The sequence below is a fragment of the Crocodylus porosus genome, unplaced genomic scaffold (genome assembly GCF_001723895.1).
Source record: "Crocodylus porosus isolate Cpor-Errol unplaced genomic scaffold, CroPor_comp1, whole genome shotgun sequence".
Lineage (NCBI taxonomy): Eukaryota > Metazoa > Chordata > Crocodylia > Crocodylidae > Crocodylus > Crocodylus porosus.
The window spans coordinates 229,659,019-229,679,340 of record NW_017728886.1 but is presented as its reverse complement, the minus strand read 5'-3'; the positions used below and the strand labels follow the sequence as shown (position 1 = coordinate 229,679,340).

The 20,322-nt window shown below is 43.1% G+C and overlaps 1 long non-coding RNA gene across 1 annotated transcript in view; it reads right to left on the bottom strand.

The window, feature by feature from the left end:
* Nucleotides 1–492: 492 nt before the first annotated feature.
* LOC109320417 overlaps nt 493–20,322 on the bottom strand; it is a 27,255-nt gene continuing 7,425 nt past the window's right edge. The window contains exons 2-5 of the long non-coding RNA XR_002103787.1: nt 18,883–18,888; nt 15,142–15,143; nt 9,662–9,672; nt 493–503 (exon numbers count right to left, since the gene is read on the bottom strand). This is a non-coding gene — a long non-coding RNA (uncharacterized LOC109320417). The remainder of the gene's footprint in view (nt 504–9,661; nt 9,673–15,141; nt 15,144–18,882; nt 18,889–20,322) is intronic.

The following is a 20,322-nucleotide window of genomic DNA, read 5'->3' as shown; positions in this document are numbered from 1 at the left end:
AATCAGAGAGGTGTGTGTATTGGGGGGGGGAGGTGCTGTGCTTCACCTGAAAAATGCCTGCTGGGCCCTGTGGTCTCCCCACAAAATCAGCAGACAGCCACCACATATTCAGTAGGTCCTCAATTATATTTGTTTTTGCTTCAATCTTAAACTGAAAAATACAGCCCTAGGCCCCTACTTTATTAGTAAAGCTTCTAGTTTATTTTTACTTGGTGAAAAAATGTGTTGTTTTACAAGTGATGATGCACCTCCTCATCTGCACTCCCCCTACTTTCAGAATTGTAGAACTGCCCATGGCTGAGAACAGCAACATCTCCTGACCTTTACTCAAAGGCCACAATGCTTGTTATCTAGTATTCTCAACAGGTTTGCAGTCCTGTAGTGGATAAATCACACTGGGTGTATTCATCAGTAGGGAAGGGGGTTTCTGTTGCTGTCTATGACCAGCCCACAGAGCTGAACAGGAACTGTAATTAGTAAGGATGCTTTGTTATAACTGTCTTCTTCTTTTGCCTTATCCTGCCTCAGCTAGTGATTTTTCTGGGCAGTCAGCTGATAGTAGGAGCAGTGAAGACATTCTCATCAGCAAAGTCAATCCACCAAAAATAAAAATGCTGCTTTATAAACTTGCCGGATTATTTTCTAAACCAGAACCATCCAAATGGTGATTTCCAGACCTCATAGAAGCATGAGGGGTTAATCTGCAGTCCCTGGGCTTTCCCTGGCCACCACTTCACACATTGGTCTGGCTGGTGCTTTCCTAGGCTTCCCACCCCTTCTCTCTCTAGGCACAGCAAGCCCATGGTGGGGTACAGAGGGTGAGCCCACAGACAAGGAAGTGTGAAGGTGGGGCCACCTACTTGCATGCACGTAGCAGTTGTGGTAGAGGAGCCACATGCCCATGTGGTACCCCTGGAACTTGCAGCTGGGTAGGTATGCAGAGGCTGTGGTATGTGGCTTCCAGCTGTGAAGAAGCTGGGCGGTCCTGTCCTAAACAATGTTTTCCTTCCGTTAGTTCTCCCTTGTAAAAGGATAAGCTAAGGCTTCTATTGTATTTTAAGACTTCCCAAACTCCACCAACTCATGGGACCTGACCTTATCTTCGTCAGACATGAACTACAATGTATGCTTGAAGTGTCAAGAATTAGTGTTGATGTTACAGACTAGCTGGCAGAAAACTGCACTGGAAGCAGAAAGATGGTTTGCAAGTAGTTAAACCATGGACTCAGAGTAATTGGCAAGTAGTTCAGGACTCACTGTGACCCCCAAAATGTCACAGGTTGCTGATATCAAAATGATAAAAGAACACAGTCAGTCCCAGCCTCTGGTTTGTGTACTTGAGTGCATGCAAACATTCCTGGCACAAAGGCAGAAAACAAAAATGATACATAAAACAGAAAAGAATAACAGACAGGTGAGAAAAGGGTCAGCATGATCTTTTCTGCACTCAAGACAAGCAACAGATAAATAAAGCAAGCTATCATCTCACTCATCAGACCAGAACGTGAACAGCTTGTCATTTGGTAGCAGAGAGGAAGATTTGTTACCTCAGAATGCTGGGCAGGATGTTTTAAAATATTACATGCATTCAAGCTATTCAAGCTATTTTTGGGGAAATATTGGGACCTTGCTGAAATCAAAATAAGCCTACTGAAGTCAGTGCAAGTGTCCTGAAATTTTTTCTGTCTAATGTATGTGCTCATGATCACCATGTTTGGGGAATATAAAATTAATGACACATAACTTACATAAATATGAAATGTATAGGATTCTATTTTAAGACAGTCTATAATCTTTGCAACATCTGTAAGGGAATATTCTATGGATTTATTCTAGTTGGGATGACTGAATTAGCTTTTTACACTCACAGTGAATGAAGGTTACCATAGTTACAGTTGAGTTCAGAAATTATTTTATAATTCCAGTTTCTTATTGTAGGTTCCTCTTGTTCTGGTACATTTAAGGGTATGCCAGGATCTCTGTGATTAATATTTAGGAATTAGCTCACTCAGTTAAAAATACATTTACAGTTTTTTTAGGTCAGGAAATACAAAAAGCTAAGATACCATCAGCAAAGCTAACTAACACTGGCTGTATACATGTGTATATACAGAAGCGATACGTATCTATATGTGTGTGTGCGCGCGCGCACACACACACACACACACACACACACTTACTTGATCTTGGCCAAAAGTTGATAATACATTCTCTATTCTATTACATAAAATAGAATAGATTCTATTCCAAAAATCCTCAGCTGTGTAGCTACAGAGGTATATTCTGGGTGAGCCACAAGAATAGATACCAGACATGGCAGGGAGAGGCGGGGGAGGAGTATCAGATGATCCCCAACCACATTCCCACAGTGCCAGGCTTGTAGTTCCCACAGTGTGTGTAGCCAGGGACCATGCATCTCCTGACCAATCAGCAATTGGACAGTCCTGGCCTAAAGGTTAGAAGTTGTGACTTTGGGCTCCAAAGGTATGGATCACTTTTTGATTCATTAAACAATCTCTCTCTCTAATTTAATATAGGTATAAGAATAAAACTTGAAACTTATGTATTCCTTCCAAAATAAAGGCCAGCAGGACACATACACACAAACCAGTTCATTACACTGAAATGGAAGATAAGACCCTTCGTCCATCTATAAATGTTTTCTTTATTTTTTTCCTGAAGTAAGGCTAATGTACTCATTTAAATCAGGATATCGATCCACTCACCTTTTGGGACACGCCCACATAGAACAATTTTAACATGTACTAACTGTGAAGAACTCTTAAAATATGGATATTAGGATGTTAAAAACAGCATTGGTGTAACATTAAGAACCTTGCATCTACCATACTTTAAATATTAAAATCAAGAATTAGAAGATAAAAAAGTGAATAAGTAATGAAGGACACCAAAAATATTGAATAAATAAGTAGGACAAATATTTAATTACCTTGAAACACATGTACTGTGATGACACATGCTTGACTAAAAATGAGTGGAAATTCAAGGATGCCTGTACTAGATGCTCTGTGCCCCGAGTTGAGTCATCTGATGAGTCATATAAGTAAAATGTACAGAAACTCTATCATAGTGGAAAAACTCATTTCCCCAGTTACTCATAAGTAAAATATTTTTGGAGCACAGCTTGGTGTGTGTTCAGAATGCTAAGGGTGTTTCTGTTCCTCTGATGAAGTTCTGCTAAAAAAAGATAAATCGTCTTCAGTAGCTCTTGGATTCTTTGAATTTGAAACTGAGTGCAACACTGTCAGTTTCAGAATTATGTTTACCCTTACCTCGACATTACGTTTAATCAATAGCCAGGTGTCAAGCTGGTCCTGAATGCTCGGCAGAAATGTGGACTACAAGAAACCTGTGGCTTTTTAAGCTTTAATAGTGTAATTAGAGAACATAAAGGCCGATGATAAGAAGATTTTAAAGAAAAACATCTTTACTTCAATTAAAGCCACTATTGTTGTACGAAACAATGGGTTGCTTTAAAGCCCTGTAAGTACTGGGATGGGTGTCCGCATTTTCTTGTGCTAGCTAAAAGCCTGATGAGGGTCACTGAAAAGTGTGCTGGAAAAAACAAAGCTGTTCAAAGAATGCAGGATCCATTCTGCCCTCAGATGTTTCATGCACGACTTCCATTGATTCCAATGAATGACACATGGATTTGAGCGGCTCAGAACAGGAGTTGGTCCATTATTGGTAAATACTGCTGCAGTAGCAAATAAAAAAAAGATCAGAGATTAACCATGCTCTACCTTTGGGTTCAATAAATATATACATTAATGAAAATTGTAACAGAATATTCTACAAGTCAAAATAATACAATATTGCTTTGAGTGGAAATTGACCCAGTATATAAATCAGCCTTATATTTTCCAGGTTTAGCTCTAGGAACACCAGATTTTTCCCTGAATATAAGTCAACAACAACAACAATAATAAAGATCATGAATTGCTATTGCCCTTACAACACTCTATAAGAGAACCAAACAACCAAGGAAAGGCCCCAAATACACAAAGATATTAAATAAATACTGCACTGAAAAAAAATCTGAACTGATATTTTTGTTGTATGTACACAAATACTACAAATGCAAAAGTCAAGATTGTCAGATATTCCATTATAAGTCAACTTCAAGTAGAACTTGAGTGTCATTTCTGTGTTTTTTCAGGGGGGAAAAAATTAACTCCAAATCAGAACAATAAAGTAATAGTCTTTGGGCATATCTATCCTGCCTCTGTGCTATGCTTGGGAATGCTGCCATAATGCTCCACTCACTCTCACTTTCCACGCCTGCCAAATTCTAGAAGTGAGGTCATTTTAGGATGGTGCTAAGCTCTCATCCCATAACACTTCTTAAGAGGCTCTATGTCTCAGGCATGAGACATGAGGAAGGTAGTTAGCCATGTTAGTCTGAAGTCAGTCAGAAGTCAAGGTAGACCTTTAGGCTATGTACAGGCAGTCAAAAAGCCTGAGGCTGAATCAATTCAGTCTTTGCAGGTTAGTCTAAACTGCATAGACTGAACAAATAAGCAAGTAAACAGACATTTACTTCTGATTCTAGAAATGCAGCCACATGCCTACAGTGGCCCTAGCCAGAAGCCAGGAGCTGCTAGAGCTCTGATTGGCTGGAACAGACAGCTTGAATCTGGTCTACAGAAGTTCAATAAACCATTTTGACCTAAATCTGTTAAGTCTGATACTACATCCATCTAGGTTTATTTTAAACCAGTCTTGAACATTTTGAAAGTGATTTATGCTCACTGAACTTCTTCTGTGTTACAGATTTGAACCAGTTTCAGATCACTTATACCAGTTTATGTGTAATTTCTGTCCCTAGCCTTATGGACTAACTAGATATGATATGATATATGATATGAAAGAGAGAGAGAGAAAGAGAGAGAACACAAGATTTTATGAACCAGCAGGTGCTGTGCTCAGAGTTGTGGCTTTTGGTGGCTTTTGTCTCTTTTTTGAAATTTAGGGAGTAAACAGTTGGGCATGTGGACAAGGCATGCTTCATGATATTGCAAAAGGGTGTGACATGGAGGAGGTGTGGGCATGGCTGCAGTGTTTGTCCCTGAATTCCATTTGTGATACTTGGGACACTGTCTGCACTTCAGCAATTCTGATTCTGCTGCTCCTTGTGCTTGGTGCCCCTTTGCTTACAACTGTGATAAGACTTTAACCAGAGTTCCTGAGAAAAGCTTGGGAGGTCAACCCCTGCCATTATAGTTGCTGTGAACACCAGATACTGTTAGGTCACCAGAATGCCTTCACAGACTCAAGTCACTCACTTTCCAGCAGCAGGTCTGCAGACTGCCAAATTATACAAGCAAAACTCAGACTGTTGAGAATGGCACTTGCTCAGTAAGTTTTCTTGAAAGGGTTTTCTTCTATCTGCTTACTCATTTTATATCTGACGTCCTATCAACTGTGATACACAGGTCTTTCCAAAAACAAGAGGCTGGCCTCATCTTCCCCACTGCTGGGTTACAATAAATAATACTAGTAGCAAAGAGGGCCAGTCCTTGGGGGCCTATCAGGAACAACTCCAAAAACTAAAGACAAAGAGCTCCTCAATCCTATAAGCTGGGAAATGCTTTTGTAACAGTGGGCAACTCCCCCCCACACAAGCTGATACTATGGGAAACATGCTTGAGAAATCTGGAGGAGGGACTCCAAATGTAGCTGACTTGGGGACTTGGCCTCAACACCTGAGAACTCTCATAAGAAAGAAATAGGAAACAACTTCAGTGCTCATGGTATACTTACAATCCTAGAATTCCTAGAAACCAAATCCTCAGATATACTTTCATTCTTTAGTTATGGCTTTAGGGTTGGTCTCAGCAGTGATAGGAACAAGTCCCCTTCCTTCATTCCCACTCGGGCGCTTCTAGGCTTCAGCGTGAACGGGAGTTCTTGTTCACAGAGAGGGTGGTTCAGGTGATCAGTCTGATCTGGCCTACACTTGCAATTCTTCCTTTGGTGTTCTGCAAGTGAGGTTACCTCCAAATTGGGACTGTAGTTTACAGTTTTTATTGGGTGAGTTGCCATCGTGGGCCCCTCCTACCCAAATCTGTCACTACTCCCAAATTTGGGCTCGGATCTTTTACCCAACAGATTTCTTCTTTGGGAAATTTTCCGCACTACTGCTGTGACCTCTAGTGCCAACCCCTTTTCAAAAGCCCCTAGGTTTCAATCTCTCACAATGTTTGCCCAAGGGTTGCTTTTAGGTGAACTTTGTTAAAGGCCTCTAGAGATAAAATTCAAAAACCAAGACATTCAGCACATTCCCTGCAAGGCCTTTAAAGATAAAATTCAGAATCAAGACATTCACCATGTAGGCAAAAACAAGCAATGGACTAGATAAGAAGATGAATCTTGTCTTTTTTCTAAACTGGCTAATAGGTATTGATTAGAAAAATTCAAACTATTACATTCAATATGACATCTCCTAAGCATGCAGTTGGTCACCAATGTTCCCTCTAAGGGGCAGTGGTCTGTGAGTACGCCGCCTTGGTCCGATGTAGGACACTTATCAAAGGGGGCTGAGGGCTGGAGGCTGGGGTCTGGGGCCAGAGGCTGGAGCTGGGTCTGGAGGCCAGGGGCTGGAGGCTGGGGCTGGAAGACAGGGGCTGGGGGCTGGAGGATAGGGACCGGGGGCAGGCTCCAGTGGCTCTGGGGAAGTGCTCTGCGCCCCTGCATCAGGGCCAGGGGGTGGAGTACTTCCTCAGAGCCTGGAGGGCCCGCGCCAGCTGCCCGCCCCAGCTTCCAGCCCTGCCTTGCCTCACCTCAGGGAGGAGCCACTATCTGCCCCAAGTGAGGCTCCACCGGCTCTGGGACACTGCCGGACACACTCCCGGAGGCCATGCCATGGAGCGGAGCAGTGTCCCAGAGCCGGCAGAGCCTGCAACAGGCTCCGGCTCCAGCCTCTCCTGGTCCACAGCCTTGGAAAGGCTGTGCAACGCTGCACTTTTAGTTGTGTGCGGCTGCACATGTGCACACCTTAGAGGGAACCTTATTGGTCACTAAAAGATACCATCTTCCAAACTATCCTTGCTGCACAGGAATTTGGGATTTCTCCTGAACATTTCAACAGTTCCCAATAGAAACCTGCCTCATTCCTGCAAGTTTGCTTGCCCACCTTCCAAGTCTCCCTGCCTGTTCAATAGCTCCCACAGCAGAGCTTACAAACCAGAACTCCCCAGGCTTCCTGGGATCTCTTGAAATACATTTTTTTCTGGGAATCTGTTCCAGTGAAAAGATCTAGATTTTTGCGTTCTTGTCCCAATTAAAAACAGGGACAAAACACCAACTTGCTGACAATTTCTAATGCAATATTTAGTAGGAACATCTCACTATAGCAATAGTGGCCTACTAGCCAGTAGTGGCCCACTAGTTTATTTTCAACCACAGGGCTCTCTTGCATTTCCTTTTATTTGAGGCTTCCTTGCACACTTGCAATTAGCTCTCTCATAGTTTAAAATCAAACCCAGGCCCCGATTCCCTTGCCTGCCTCACATGCTAAGGACCTAAAGGTACAAGAATGAGACTCCTTGACAAGTCTTCTGAGAAGCTGAATTACAGGCAAGTAATTTTCCTATTCCTCCTGAAACCAGACATGCTGGGAAGTGTATGTGGGTTGTGGGGGAGGCAGGGTGCCAATACTCCTAATCTTTCCCTGTTGGTACCCACCAAGGAGATGCAGACCTTTATCTGCTTCCTAAGCAGCTCTGTTCATTTAATTTGTTTATTGATAATGACATTTTTAAAAATCTATCAGCGTCGCAGGAAGAATAGATCAGTGGGAAAAAAAAAAAAAATCACACTGTGCATTGTATACTGTTTTGCATCATATAGCAGCAGCACAACTGTCAGCCAAGCATGGATTCCCAAATCCTTTTGTTGATGATGTTTGCAACAAAAGGGAAAAACAAGTTGCATATTTATATTTTGTTGAGATGATAGTTACAGTAAGATTTTTTTTTTAAATCACTACATGATCAAATAGGAAGAGGAAAGCATACAATTTGGGCACTAAAATGTAATTTTACCAAGTAATGAGTGAATTACAATGTTAATTGCCTGCTTTTTATTTAAAGTGAAGACATTTTAACTCTTACCCTACAGAACTTTGTGATGCACCTTTAATTCTGTTTATCACAAATAATAACCTCTCTGAATTAATGGTAGGAAGTGCTGAGCACTGCAATTATTAGTCCAGTACTCTACAGAGCAGCACGCAGATAACATTAATATTGACTGTTATAGATATAAGGGTATAAAAAACCACTAATTTGAGATAATTTAAGCCAGGATTGCTGTTTAAAATTAGTTTCAACACCATATTTGACTAGGACTGGGTATCTGACCTCTCAAATAAAGTTAGGTCAATTGACTGGTCAAATAGTGGCCAAAATTTGTAAAACAAAAATTACCAACACATCCAAATAATGCACAGAAAAAGCACAAATTTTCCATTAAGGAATAAAAAAATCATATTTCCATCAAGAAAATTACAGAAATATGTAGTTTTTTTGTAAAATTGCTATAATTTGACTGGTCAAAAATATCAATTGACAATATTTGACCAGTCAATTGACTGGCTTGCCAACCCTATATTTGACAAGGTTAGTGAAGCTGTTTCATTTTCAGCCTGAAAAACACCGATGAGAAAGTAATCACAAGCACTGGAAGGCTGTAAGAATAAGAAAAGTATAAGCAGTGCTGTAGCAATGGTGGGGAGGGGAGCGAGCGGGCTACTGCTCCAGGTGCTGAAGCAAAGCGGCACCAGGAGGCACTGCCCAGCCGAGGCCGGGTGCAGGACGGAGCCATGAGCAGCTTGTTTGGGGGGGGGCCTGTGGGGATGGGGGAAGGGCAGCTTCTGCTGCTGTGCACAGTCCCGGCTAAACATTTTTTTGTTTTTGGTGGGGGGGGTGGTACGCTTTGCCCTGGGCACCAAACTTCATTGCTAGGGCACTGAGTATAAGGCAGCAAATAAAAGATACAGCAGAGAGTGTCTGAATCACACAAATGTAAGCAAAACACACAAGGACTACAGAGATGTTATAACAACAAAAACAAAAGATATTTGAGGTAATTTTTTAGTTAGGGAAACAAGCTGCTTTTTTAAAAGCTGATTTTTGGTTTCTATAGTGGCTGGAATTTTCTTCCAAATATTGTTAAAAAATTCGCTACACTGGGACACATCCTCGTAGCTTTGTATTTGCCCCCTTTGTCTTCCATCTCAGCCTCTGGTTAATTCCTTAAAATTAATACAAACCAGATTTTGAATAAATGCATTTAAATCTATTACGTTAAAGCAGAGAAACCCTTAGTTACGGAAGATCAATTTCCTGCATACACTCAAGGAGAAAGGATTTTTCACAAATACAAGCTATGTACATTTCCTTCTAATAGGATCTGAATACCCAACTACTCTTTGTACCTATGACAACCATCTCCAAGAGGGCTAAGACCAGTATTAATGTGGATTTATTATCCGATATGCTGGGACTTGAGGGAAACTAATTTTTCTGCTCTTCACTGTATCATCACAATACTATAGCTTTGTTAGCAAAAAAAAAGAAAAATTTCTCTGGTGCACAATTAAGTCAAATTGATTAGGAAGGTATGGGTCATCTTCAACCTCTGAAACTGCTGGATGTAATTTTAACTTCCGAACTAAACTGGCAGCTAATAGGAGTATGTGGCAGAACACGAGGAGCACATTGCTTTTAATAGAAATGCCTGATGTAAGCTACTGAAGTCCTTGAGACAGTTTGCTCCAAATGGAAACAAGGGGCATGCAGCCTCCCGGTGTAAATCCTATTGACATCAATGGAATCTGTCATCTGTGAGGTAGAATTATGGCCAAAGCCTTTTATTATGCAAGTCCTTATAGTAACACACATCCTTCTTAGGGAGCTTTCCCTATACAGGAAGAGCTGTCAGTCATTCCAAGAAGTTCGAGCATAGATTTTGTAGAGATATGTTTTGCCAAAAATTCAGGTTGCTCAAAATGATTTTTTCCTTTGAATATATATATTTTATACAGCTGAATCACACCAATTGTGCTACAGTTTTATCTCATTAGTTAAATAACGTTCACAGCATTCCAACCTAAACTTTCTGGGTATTTCTTGAAAACACTTACAAACTCTAATAACAGTTGTTTTAATACCTAAAATCTCCTTCTCACCTACTCCTGCCCCTCAAAAGCCCTGCCCCTCAAATGAAACTAAACCAAACTCCTAGATTCTTATTTCGCTGTCCCTGAAAAACATCATATAAGGCTCTAATTAGGTACCCAACTAGTTATCTGTTTATCAGAATTAAAATCAAAGCCACCTGTGTTTCAAAGAAGGGCTGGCCATGCCTTTAGGATAGCAGTGTTGAATAATGCAATATGTACTAGTCTAGACAAGTCAGGGGCAGAGTGAACTATAAACTGTTGTTTTTCCTCTGGTCCTGGTGCCTTAGGCTTCCTGTTTTGTCTATCAACTTTCCATTAGAACACTTTCTCTAGACAAGATCTTGGTACATTTCTGCAGCATAGCATCAATTGGAGAATACTGTGTACTTTCAAAAGTCATCATTTCTGCACTGTTACACAATACGCTTGCTCTTACAAAGCTGTGTAAATGTCAGAATGGCAGCTCTTTGGAAGAACCAAAGGCTGGGGAATTGCTACTGCTACAGGGGAGCAGAGAGCTTGGAGACACACATGCTGGGGAAGATGAAGTGAAAAAGGTTGAAACACTGACATTGAATTTTTTATCAGAACCTTTTACAGTGGCACTCTAAGTACAAGAGACAGGAACAAAAGAGTCATATCAAATGAGTAGAAATAAATAAAATAATGTTATTGTCCCAGCAAGACTTTGAGCAAATTGCAAGTAGCAATGCCAAGAAGGGCATTTTGAGAAAAAAAGCATCCAAATGCTACTGAGAAACTAGATTATATAATGCAAACAGCCTTTCATTCATGCAGACATTGTGTAGCAAAAAGCTTAAGTTCAGAAATGAAGGTGTATAAATGCTTTAAGTGCTGGACAGTCACGTGGTCCTACCAAACCAGAATGCACCCTATTTTCCAGTGTCTCTAGTGGTTTTATAGATATACATATTTTGTCTTCTACAAACTCCTGCAAACTTTGACAATCCACACAGAAAATAATGGCAGCAGGCTGGCTGGGTACATATGGATTGTATCGACTGCATTCTACCAGCCCTGTTAGAACTTATTACTTCAACAAAAAGTCCTTCTTTAGATAGGTAGGAAGTCACAAAAGGAACCAGGGAAGCATAGGGTCCCTGATAAATTAAATAGGATGGCTGTTAACTGACACCCAGGACAAACCCAAACTCCTGAATGAATACTTTACATTGGTATTTCACCAGTCCAAGGGTATTAGTCTCTTGACAGGATACAGAATGACCACGGTGGGGGAGACCACTCTCCCATAGTTGACATAGATCTTGTTGGGGAGCACTTACAAAGGCTACATATCTATAAGCCAGCTGGACTGGATGAACTACATATGGGAGTGTTAAAAGAACTGGCTGATGCCATTGCACAACTGATGAAGAAGTTATCTGAAGACTCATGGCACTTGGGAGAGGTTCCAGAAGACTGGAAAAAAGCCAACGTGGGACCCAACTTTAAGAAAGGGAGAAGGGAGGACCCAGGAAACTACAGATGAATCAGTTTGACTTCAATCTTAGGTAAAATCCTGGAGAAAAAAAAAAAAAAAAATCAAAGCAGCCAACACACAGGCTAACTGAAGGCAGTATTCTGAAGGATGGCCAACATGGCTTCATCATGGGCAGGCCGTACCAGACCAACCTCATTTCCTTTGACAATCGGGTAACTTGCCACCTGGATACAGGAAATGTAACTGGCTATGTAACTGGCTGCATGGTAGGACCCAAAGGGTACTGATTGACGGAACCAAGTCATCATGGTAGAGGGTGACCAGTGGCATCCCTCAGGGGTCAGTGCTTGGATCAATGCCCTTCAACATGTTCATTAATGATTTGGATTCAGGTATTACAAGAAATCTGACAAAGTTAGCTGACAACACCAAGCTATGGGGGAGTGTTGTCATGCTTGAAGACAGGCTGGCAATACAGGCCGGCCTGGATAGGCTTGTGAAATGGGCAGACCTCAACCTGATGTCATTTTATACAGAAAATGTAAAATGCTCCATCTGGGGAGAAATAATGTGCAACACACTTACAGGCTTGGCAGTGCTCTACTTGCCAGCCTCACGACTGAATAAGATCTGGGTTTTATGATTGACAACAAAATGAACATGAGCCACCAATGTGATGCTGTAGCTGGTAGAGCTACCCAAAAACACTGGCATGCATCCACCGAGGCATCTTGAACAAGGCAAAGGATGTCATCCTCCCGCTTTACTCAGACTTGGTGAGACCACAACTGGAGTACTGGGTCCAGTTCTGGGTGCCACCGTTCAAGGAGGATGTGGAGAAATCCAGAGGAGGGCCACACACATGATTAGAGGCCTGGAGACCAAGATGTCTGAGAAGAGGCTGAGGGACTTGGAATTGTTTAGCCTGGAGAAGAGAAGTCTCAGGGGAGACTTGGTTGCAGCCTGTAAGTATATCAGGGGTATACATCAGGGTTTGTGGGAGAATCTATTCACCAAGGCCCCTCAGGGGAGAACAAGAAATAATGGGCTGATCTTCCAAAAACATCTTGATGCCCATTTTGCTGGGCTCATTTGATCCCAGCAGTCTTTCCTGCCCAAGTGCGGAGAGAGGGGGTGGGGAGGGGGTGGACCTGATGATCTGTAAGGGACCTGCTATCCCCACAACATCCTCCTGCACATGCTGTAACAGTAACCTCACCATTACACAGAGCATTTGGACACCTAGCAAGACTGTCAGTTGTGTTACTTTTTCCAACTTTCTGCTACAGCTGACCCACTAAGGACTTTGGATATAAGATCACCTTATCCAAGGGCCAAAGCAGCACAAGACAGGTGAAGTGTGAGCTCAAGCTGAGGTAATCTCTACCCATAGTGAATACAATAGATCAGTCCTCATTTAAAACAATACTTAAAAGTTAGGAAAAGGAGAGCATTGTTGCACAGTGCAAAAACATCCTCTTTTCAGCCTTAATGACTCCCATCAGACTTTGTGTGTTCAAACAAAATTAGCTGAAGAAAGTGACACTTAGGAAAGTTATGCTAATTCTGGGATTCATTTTCCATTGTAACAACACAAATCCATTGCTACTGGCCAGAGGTGACTGGTAGGAGGGAAACAGGTGGGGGTGGGGCAGGGAGCCCCCCCCCCCCGAGATTGAACCTGACTTGGCACCACTCAGGACAGGGCAGTTTTTTTTGCTGCATGGGCTGGTGGCACTGGAGGGTGGGGTACTAAGCCACAGCAGAGAAGTATAGGAGTGGGTATGAAGCTTTTGGGCCACCCCAGGCCCATCCAGAAATTGTTCCCCCCAGACTCAGGAGGCAGCAGTCACCCCTGCTACTGGCAGATGAAGTGACTTACACAGTCAGAACTTCTAACTTTACAGGGCCTCTGATTGTTTAACTGAGATGCCATGGATTCTCTCTCCAACTGTATGAAAAGGAATTAAACCTGCATGTATAAATCACCTGAAAGACAATATTGTGAAGTCAACACTTCCTGAGACTAAACAAACAGGAGAAACACTGTTTAAAACATTCCTGTTTCAAACTTTGCCAGATTACAACTTTTCATTTATATTCTAAATGGAATTTGTATTTTATAAACTAATTACTCTAGCAATAGCACAAAACTTTTCTATTAATTGCTCTAAAAATATACATTTTTAAATGAATCTAAAAGTCAGCACCTTTAGATTGGTATTAATAAAAATCAATGAATTTTCAACTTGTGCACGGTGGGTCCTGCAGATACACACATTCTCCACAGCAGTCAGCTGGTGCCTAAAATAACTAGTGGGGTGGTAGCCAGTGTCCCTGCCTCAGCCATTGCAGGTGATTCACGTCATTAGAGTCAAAACCAGGCATTGTCTTCTAGAGGAATGACACAAGCACTTTGAGGAGAGAGGTGTGAGAGTGGAATGAGGAGGGAAAAAAAGATCTGTGTCTTCTCTTTCTCCTTCTTGCCCGCTTTCAGAAAGAAAAGTCATTAATTTTACAGTAAAGACATACAATCCTTGTTATGGTTCCATGTAACTGGAGATAGACCTGCAAAGAGAGGCTTGTGATACTGCTCTCAGCCATGAATGGTGAGGTGGTGGAGCCAAGACCACAGAACTTTCCCTCCAGGGATTGGGAAGGATGCTGGATAAAGTATTGTTAAAGTTCCTGGGGGGATTTTAATGTTTATGCTCATACACCTTGATGCCACATTTTCCTGTTAGGCCATGATTCCTTTGTTCCTTATAAAAATTTCCTTCTTGGCACTCAGCCCTAGAAGGCTTGGTAGTGGAAAAATGTTCCATTTTGTTCAGGACACCCAAAGAGGGTACATTTACTTTGCAGGTTCATGGTTAAAGCCTTTGCCTGTTTTAGTAGTTCATCATCAAGGGGGACCATAGATACAGTGATGCAGGTAGCAAATTTATGCCTGGGCAGTTACTGTACAGCAACCCTGTGTGTGTGTGGACTCACTTTAGTCCTGCAGAGTTACTGCACTATAATGCCTGCACATGTAGACCCCGGTACAAAAACCACTTACTGCGCAATAAATACACGTATAGACATGTCCACTGTACAAAAAGAAAACTGAAAGAGGAAAAAAAATATCCAAATCCAAAATGCAGGATGTCCACTTATATTCACAATTGCAGATCTTTGTGGTATAAAGAGGACTTTGGAAGCAAAACAAGGAAATCAAAGGACACTTTTTACAAAAAAGAAATCCATCATAATGAGCAGCTTTGGTAGGGTTACTTTAAGTACAGGCCATAATTTTCAAGTAATAGGAAATTATTTTCATTATCTGGAAGAGGCCTGAAGAGGAAAGCATTTAAATGATCTAGTATATAGGCACAATTCTAGGGAAGACATTTAGGAAAAGGTTAACCTTTCTGCAATCTAGTTTTTATCTAAAAATCACTGTTCTGATTCTTAAATAAAATCTACACACAACTATATGTGCAAATCTGTAGAGTTGTAAGGCCAGCTTTTCTCATGCATTTACTCATAAATACTCCAAAATCAGTTTCAGCAGCCTGGAATCTCGTTAAAGCATGTTGTTATCCAAGCAGCTGTTCTCCTTACCTCACCCTCTACCCCTGACATCTCTTTGGCTCAGACATTTTGGGGAAGGAGCATAAAGGAGTTGACTCTGACATGCTACCTGAGTACTATAAAGGGAGCAGAGCCATGTCCAAAATATAGTCCAAAGAGTCAACATACCCAGCTGATATCATTCTGTGCCCAAACTTCATGGAATCTTGAACCTGACTTCACCTTGATCCTGTCAGCTTGGAAATGTTTCTACAGGCATTGTTTTGCAAGACTGACTTTTTACCTTGAATTTCCATTTTCAATTACTGTGATTAGTGTTTGCACTCCTGCAGGGGCATAATGGTTATAAGTATGATTGCTTACTTAGCAGTAGCTTTCAGAGCTGTCACGGCGTGGGGACCTAGGAGCAGCCATAATCTCCCCAGCGCCCCCTGCTGTGCCAAGTAGGCGATTCAGCACCCTTTTTCTCGCCCGCCACGTCTTTGATGTTGTCCAAATTTTATAAAGGAGGCTGCCCTTTGTCCCCTTGGACACGGTGCTATGTTAATCCTGTCCCCTGTTCTATATGGAGTGGTGGGTGCACGCCAGCCTTATGGGCTATGTGTGCCTCCAACCTCCCTTGTAGCACACCCCAAGCCTCGCTGATATACCGGACGTTGTCTGGTCAGTTTCCTTCCCGCGCCCTAACTGGTGCCCCCAGGCTTGCCACGCAACCGGCGCCCTGACTGGCGCCCCCGGGCTTGCCACGCAACCGGTGTCCCTCTGTTTCTGTGCCCCAACTGGCGCCCTGGGCTTGTCACGCAACCGGTGCCCTGACTGGCGCCCCCGGGCTTGCCACGCAACCGGCATCCCTCTGTTTCTGTGCCCCAACTGGCGCCCTGGGCTTGTCATGCAACCGGCGCCCTGACTGGCGCCCCTACTTGTTAGCCCTCTCGGGCCTGCTCAATATGTCTGCCCCTCTTAGGCCTGCTCAATATGCTCGCCCCTTCCTGGGGCTCCTCTGCATACAGACGGTGCCCCCCTGGGTCCTGTCTCTCCATGCACTCGCCCTCCTTGGGCTTTCTGACCACACACTCACCCTCACTGGGCTTGTCTTTATAACAGCACCTCACCCTGGGTTTCACTTCACGTATGCCCCCTGGGTCTTAACATGAACACCCTCTGGGTGTCTGGCTGGTGCCCACACTAGTACTCTTAGCAATTGGGGCTCAGGTGGCCTTAGCCATGCCTGGCCCCTCCAAAATCATCTGTTCCCCTTCACAGGGTTGGGGTATTGCACCCCTAACTACGGTGCCCAGCTGGCACTGGGGCCTTCACCACTGTGGAGCCCTACTGAGCTTTCCCAATACTATCTCTCTGGGTCGGGACACCCCCAAAGTGCAGCACCCTCTCCAGCACTGGGAGCACCCCCCTTTACTGGGGAGCTCCTAATGAGGCCTCCTCCACCCCTACAGCCTTACCCGGTCCTCCGGTTTAACCATAACTAAACAGAACCATAAGCCAATTGGCTGTAACACAACAATAAGTCTCCTGGCTATAACACACATCTAGGCCCACCCAGCTTTCCTGCCAAACCGTCCCATCAGGGTTCTCTCGCCCCATACCATGGTGCAGCCACTCGGGTGCTCGAGCTGCTCTGCTCGACTCTGCTGCAGGGCTCTGGCTCCTCAGGCTGCCAGAAGGGAACTGCCAGCCAGGTTTCAGCCTGGGCTGTTTATAAAGGCCAGGCCCGGCCCCCTTCTGGTCAGCTGACCCACTGCGGTTGCTGTGGCGGCCAACACCTGTTCTCTCATCATAGGAACAGGGCACCAGAGTGCCCCTGTGACAAGAGCCAGTAGTAGTATGTCAGTCTGATCTATCTTAGAGGCATTTCAAAGGCAATGTCATGGACAAGGTCCCATTCCAGCTTGTAGACATCTGTTTGTTTCTACTAACAGTTGCTCTCTCTCTAGTATACATGCACACACATGCTGAATTTTCATTACCTCAGTTCCAATTTGCAAAACTGGTCAGGTCAGTGAGAAAGAAGCAGTTAGAATTTTGCAAAGAAGCACTTGCGTTTGGTTTTCACAAAACACTGCCTAGCCTAATTATTCAGCACAGTTTCCAAAATAAGCCAAGGGTTGGGAATTACTGTCAAGTGGCATAGATGTAACAATATTTGGGTTTCTTTTCAACTGACCAGTTTCTACCTGCTGTTTCATTTACAGACTCTCACATTTGGAGCAGCTGCAACCGAGCAGTGCTTGAATCAAAACAGAAGATGAATCAAAGTAAACCTGAATCTTAGCTAACCAAGAATTGTGAAACAGTAGCTATTCCCCAGAGGCCACCAACTTGCTTCTGTACCTTGATATAACTACATGTAAATGTATCTGCTGCTTCAACATATCTTAAAGAGTGGTGGCCCTTCACCAGTAATGATTGGTGATACTATGGCACTGGCCCTACAGGGAAACAAGAGAAGGAATTTAGAGGACTAGACAGTATGTGGTTAGAAATGATAAACAGCAGCTTAGACTGGAGATGTAAGGATCCCTTTGGGCTTTAAACTCTATGAAGCCAGGAAATACTAACGTTTCCCAGAGAAGAGTCCTCCAGGCACTAATCTATATTTAATTACATTGCCCAAGAGAAGCGAAGAGAGAGCAGCTCCAGTCCTTAACAGTTAAAAAAAAAAAATGCATGAGAATTTGCAGGCTGCTCATTTTAACACTGATGGCCATCTTGGCAATGCTGGACCCTGGTTGCTTCAATACATGAATAGATACAGATCTAGCAGCTGTATATGTGCAGATCAAAAATATATAACATATTCTCTATGCAGACTTATGAAACTGTTTGTTAGAGCAAGCAAAATCAGTCCAGAGTCCTCACATCCAGCTTTTATACCTGATCAGAGCTGTTCACAAAAACCCTAAGAGTAGTCATGTTTTTCTCTGAAATCTAACAAGATTTGCTATTTTCCTTTCTATATGACATGCTGTTAAAGCTATGATTCCAGCTGTTGGATATTTCAGAAATAGCATTCCAGGTATCACATAAATATTTTGACATACTGCATATGCAGGTGTCAGAGTTATAGCTATATATGCCAACCAAAATATCATAACCCCTGATTTTTGATTGTGTATGCAAATGATATTAAGGATAGCTGTTTTGTTTGCCCAGCACTTTCTAAATCAGTACAAAATAGGAAAAACATTTAATAGCTACTAGGCTTCAGAACACTCCTAAAAGCATGAAGGTCTCAATACAGAATTTATTTCTGCACTAAAACATGTCTCTAGACAATGCTTTCTATACTAAACCCTTTCTACATACTAGAAGTCTCCTGTCAAAAATGATGGGAGAGGGGGTGGGCAGGGACAAAGGCCCATGTCCAGCCCCTCCCCCTGCTTCAGGGCCGGGCCTAATCTCTCCCCCACCCCTTTACCTGTCCCCTGCCACTTCAGGGCTGGGCCCATTCCCCCCATCCTCCCCACCTACCACTTCAAGGCCAGGCCTGCTTCCCCCCTTTTGGGTCTGGCGCCATTTCTCCCCCCCACTCCTCCTGCTCTGGGTCTGCCCAGCCCACCTGCCTCCCCTCCCTATGAATGATGGGGGGAATAGAGCACCACCACCCACCACCCACCACCCTGTGCTGCTGCTGTCTCCCATGAAAAGAGGGGGAAGCTTGTCCCACCATCCCCACCACCCCGTGCTGCCACCACTGCCTTCAGAGAGCAGGGCTGCTTCTTCTGCTCTGTCACTGCCATCGTGGCAGTATGCCATTGCCTCCTGTCCCAAACGCTCTTGGAGCACGCTGGTTGTTTCAGACAACCAATCAGAGTGTGAATAAAGCATTATGGACAGACAGACAGGCTAAGGCTTTTTGTAATATTAGAACATTAACTAGAAACACACTGGGTGCATCTACATGAGACATTTATCACACAGTTGACTAACTGTGAAGTAAATGTCTCAGCATCTACATGTGTGCTCCTATTAGGGCACAGGAAACTAATAAACAATCAGTTCAGGCTCAGGCTTTCTGAATATTTGTTCCTAGCCTGCTGGCTAGCTCCACACTGAATCAACTTTGTGCCCCAGCCATCCCCTTCATATGTTATTAGGCCTAGTTGGAGCAGCCTGGGGCTAGCAGGCTGACCTCTGGGGCTCTCTGCCTGCCCTCTGCTACTCCAACCCCGCACAATATGCTGTGGTCCAGGCACATGTGTAAACTGTGCACCTGGGAGCAATAAACTTCAAGGCAATAAGCTACTAATGCCACATGTAGATGAACCCACTATGTAATATAGTAACTTCCACCATTGGGAAAAGTTACCAATGCACATATAGGACAGATATTTGAGTAGCCATTGTAAACTCTTTTTTTTTTAAAATAGTATGCATTTAAAATTAGAAGTGTAGTTTTTTCCTTTCTTGAATGCTTGGTAAAGTAGATAAGCAAGTAAAACATCTTCTGAAAACAATGTCAGATTTTTTCTTTACTTGGCAGGGTTTTAGCAGGAGAGGATAAGTTTGGGGGCACATTTTGGGGAGAGTTTATTACATAATCATCTTTATTAATGTTTTATCTATTTTTATAATTTAGCTTATTTTATAAAATGACTCCCTCAGGAGAGAGAGTTATCATGCCTGGCTTGAAACTTTCAGGATTTACAAGCAACTGAAAACAAAAGCCATTTTAAGAAATTTGATCTATAGTGGGAGCTGCTACTACAACACAATACTGGATTTTCAGAGAATATGCTGCTTGTAAAAATCTCTTTAGCGTAATTAAAACTCTGAAACAAGAGAGACTACAATAATGAGTTTAAGCTACTTTTACCAATCTAAAATAACAGTAAAGATCATACTGCCCTCTACGCAGCACTGGTCAGGCCGCAGCTGGACTACTGCATCCAGTTCTGCATGCTACACATCAGGGGGGATGTGGATGACATGGAGAGGGTCCAGAGGAAGGCCACTCACATGATTGGGGGCAGCAGGACAGGTCCTACAAGGAGAGGCTATGGGACCTGAACCTGTTCAGCCTCTACAAGAAAAGGCTGAGGGGGGATCTAGTGGCCTG